We start from the raw sequence: 3859 nt of genomic DNA, 5'->3' as shown, positions 1-3859 counted from the left end.
CTGGGTTTCACCATGTTGACCAGGGTGGTCTCGATCTTTTGACCTCTTGATCCACCCGCCTGGGCCTCCCAAAGTGCTGGGATTACAGGTTTGAGCCACCGCGCCCGGCCCTTTTTTTTTTTTTTTTTTTTTTTTTTTGAAGCAGAGTCTCACTCTGTCAATCAGGCTGGAGTGCAGTGGTGTGATCTTGGCTCACCGTAACCTCTGCTTCCTGGCTTCAATGGATTCTCCTGCCTCAGCCTCCAGAGTAGCTGGGATTACAGATGTGTGCTACCATGCCCAGCTAATTTTTGTATTTTTAGTAGAGATGGGGTTTCAATATGTTGGCCAGGCTGGTCTTGAACTCCTGACCTTGGGTAATCCACCTGCCTCAGCCTCCTAAAGGGCTGGGATTACAGGCGTGAGCCACCGTGCCTGACACATTTTTTTAAGATAGCTGTTTTTCAGATTGTAAAAGGGATGTATGCCAGGCGCCATGGCTGTAAATCCCAGCACTTTGGGAGGCTGAGGCGGGTGGATCACCTGAGGTCAGTAGTTCTAGACCAGCCTGGCTAACACTGTGAAACCCCGTCTCTAAAAAATAAAAAAAAATTAGCTGTGCCTGGTGGCATGTGCCTGTGATCCCAGATACTTGGGAAGCTGAGGCAGGAGAATCGCTTGAGCCCAGGAGGTGGAGGTTGTAGTGGGTGGAGATTGTACCATTGTGCTCCAGCCTGGGCAACAAAGCAAGACTCAGTCTCAAAAAAAGAAGGAGGTATGCTATATGCAGAAAAGTTGGAAATCTTGGCCTGGCATGGTGTCATGTGCCTGCGGTCTCAGCTGTTTGGAAGGCTTGGGTGGGAGGATTACCGGAGCCCGGAAGGTTGAGGTTGCCGTGAGCTGTGATCGCACCACTGCACTCCAGCCTGGACAACAGAGCAAGACCCTGTCTCAAAAAACAGTCGGAAATCTTGAAACATAGAAGTTAGAAAAAAATTATGTAGGTAATTTTTATACACAGTACATATACTGTGTTTATCTTTTTTGTGCTATTGCGACATTGAATGTGCACAGCATGATCTTACCAAGTCAGCATCGTGCTTTTTTGCCTAATTCCACATAACTGCTGATGAGTGACTCCATCAGTTCTGTTGTGTTTCGATGCTGCAGTCAGCTCTGTCACTTCCTACCTCTTGCGAGCAGTGACGGATGCTTGGGCTTGGGTATAGACATGTTCTTGTGTCAGAATTGTTACCTGAGGATGGGCCCTTCGAGGTGGACTTTTGGGGCCCAGGCCATGAGAGCGGTGTGGGGTCTGTAACCTGGAGGCTCTCAGCTGCCTGCTCAGCACAGCTAGCCTCAGGAATGCCCCGCCCTCAGATCATTGCAGATGTTTAATTGGCATTGCTTTGATTGCTCTTGCCTTAGGCGTTACATCCTCCCCTTCGTGACCTGACTCTGGGTGTCTGTGGGCTCTGTGGGGCATTTTCTTCTCCACTAGTGTGAGTTTCCTCTGTGTGAAGGACCATGGGGATTGCCCTGGTGGTTGTTAGCTTTTCCTTTTATTTATTTTTTTGGACCGTACTTTTAATATCAAACCTTGCTTTCTCTTTTATTTAGTTAATTTTACTTACAACCCTGAAGTCTTAACTTGTTAAGAGATTTAACAAGTATTTATATTTCTTCTACCTTTTATTGTTTAAGACATAATTATTGATTCATTTCGGGTTTCTTTAGGTGTACTGTGGAACTCCGCCCTTCCCAGTAGGTAACTAGCTGCTTCAGTGCCGTTTCGTATCTCACATCTATGTTTATCTGTAACGCTGTGTAGGAACTCAGTGTGTGTGGATTTGTTACCACCTCGATGCTGCTGCCTTCTGTGATGAAGTGACTGCCCTGGGCTCCTTTTGCAGATGCACTAAAGTTAAATCTGGGGAGGACACACAAGTTTCCTTTTTTTTTTTTTTTTTTTTTTGCAACAGGGTCTCTGTTGCCCAGGCTGGAGTGCAGTGGCGTGATCACAGTTAACTGCAACCTCCACCTCCCAGGCTCAAACAGTCCTCTAACCTCAGTCTCCCAAGTAGCTGGGACTACAGGCTCATGCCACCATACCTGGCTAATTTTCTTTTATTTATTTATTTATTTTGAGACGGAGCTTCACTCTTGTCATCTAGGCAGGAGTGCAATGGTGTGATGTTGGCTCACTGCAACTTCCGCCTCCCGGGTTCAGATGATTCTCCTGCCTCAGCTGGGATTTACAGGCACACAGCACCATGTCTGGCTGATTTTTGTATTTTTAGTAAATGTGGCATTTCCCTATGCTGGCCAGGCTGGTTTTGAACTCCTGACCTCAGGTGATCTACCTACGTTAACCTACCAAAGTGCTGGGATTACAAGCGTGAGCCATTGTGCCTGGCCACACCTGGCTATTTTTTTTTTTTTTTTTTTTTAGTAGAGATGGGGTCTCATCATGTTTCCCAGGCTGGTCTTGAACTCCTGAGCTCGAGTGAGTCACCTGCTGTGGCCTCGCAAAGTGCTGGGATTACAGGTGTGAGCCACCATGCCCGGCCAAATGATTCTTTAGTCTTCTTTCTCCAGTGTTCATGCTGAGCCCCTCCCTAAGCGTGTTGCATGGGGACAGTGGCCGAGGGAAGTGAGGTTCTTGCGTTAAGAGCAGTTGGCAGGTGTCAGGTGTCCCGCTCAGCTGCAGTGGCCAAGGGAAGCGAGGTCCTTGTCGTTACGAGCAGTTGGCAGGTGCCAGGTGTCCTGCTCAGCTGCGGTGGCCAAGGGAAGCGAGGTCCTTGTCGTTACGAGCAGTTGGCAGGTGCCAGCCGTCCCCTCAGCTGGGCAGCGCTTTTGTTTCGTGAGGGTTGTGATGGAGTAGAACGGCACATGCTTGGCTGTCTCCTGCATGTCAGTGTTGTGATGTGTGGTGCTCTGAGAGCGCTTGTCCCCACAGAATCGTGGAACTGGCCCTCATGCAGGCTGACTGGATGGGCTGGAACGAGGGCCAGGAAGGTGGGATGCCGAGAACGACAAGGCCAGAGTTGAGGTTCCAGTGGAGATGACGTGCGGGCTGGAGGGAGGGTGGGCGTCGTAGCCTGGCAGCTCCAGCTTCCACGTCTCACTTGAGCGCTGGACTTGTGCTCCTCGCTGCCTGGGGTCTCCACGTAGCTGTCTAGTGGGTACTGCATGTGGCACTCCTCCGTACCTCCCTCCTGGCATCACTGCCATCTCCTTCACATCTCCCATAGAAACGTGGCCAGGATGCACGTCTGACCTGCCGGCATAGACTGAAGAGGAGGCGGTCAGGCCTGGCCACTACTGGTCCTGCCCCCGGCACCTCTCCTGTTCAGCTGCTCTGCTTCCGACCTCATTGCCTTTGCATTCCTTGAGTTCCCTCAGCTCCCTTCTGCCCTGGGCCCTGGCTCTCTTGCTTCTCTGGGCAACAGCACTTTCCCTCCAGGTTCTGCAGCCCCCTCGTTAGAGCTCTCTGGCTTCTAGTCCTCTCTCTGATGAGGCCATGCCCTCCCCCCATTTTCTTTGTGACATTTCTTTGCACTTTGGAAGTCCCCCAGTTGTTTGCTGTTTCTCTCCAGAATGTGGGCTGTGGGAGGGCAGCGCAGGGCCTTGTCTCTTCTCTGAGTGGCAGTGCCAGTCTCCATCAGGGAGGCAGAGCTGGAGGCCTGGCCTGTGAGCTGTTGGTAGAGAAACAGGGAGGAATCTGGCTAATTAGCCGGGCATGGTGGCTCTCACCTGTGGTCCCAGCTACTTGGGAGGCTGAGGCAGGAGAAATTGCTTGAACCTGGGAGATAGAGGTTGCAGTGAGCCGAGATCATGTCACTGCACTCCAGCCTGGGTGATAGCACGAGACTCCATC

The 3859-nt window shown here is 51.0% G+C and overlaps 1 protein-coding gene and 1 long non-coding RNA gene across 6 annotated transcripts in view; one reads left to right on the top strand and one right to left on the bottom strand.

Moving 5' to 3' along the window:
* The window catches only part of TBCD (tubulin folding cofactor D), a 186415-nt gene that overhangs the window by 18795 nt on the left and 163761 nt on the right, over positions 1–3859 (top strand). The gene's annotated exons all lie outside the window — the stretch shown is intronic.
* LOC116525446 overlaps positions 1–3859 on the bottom strand; it is an 18033-nt gene that overhangs the window by 3238 nt on the left and 10936 nt on the right. The window lies entirely within an intron of this gene.

Source organism: Sapajus apella, unplaced genomic scaffold (genome assembly GCF_009761245.1).
Source record: "Sapajus apella isolate SASKATOON/1434 unplaced genomic scaffold, GSC_monkey_1.0 scaffold48, whole genome shotgun sequence".
NCBI classification, from domain to species: Eukaryota; Metazoa; Chordata; class Mammalia; order Primates; family Cebidae; genus Sapajus; species Sapajus apella.
Note: the sequence above shows the minus strand (reverse complement) of the source record. Positions and strands in the feature narration are given on the sequence as shown.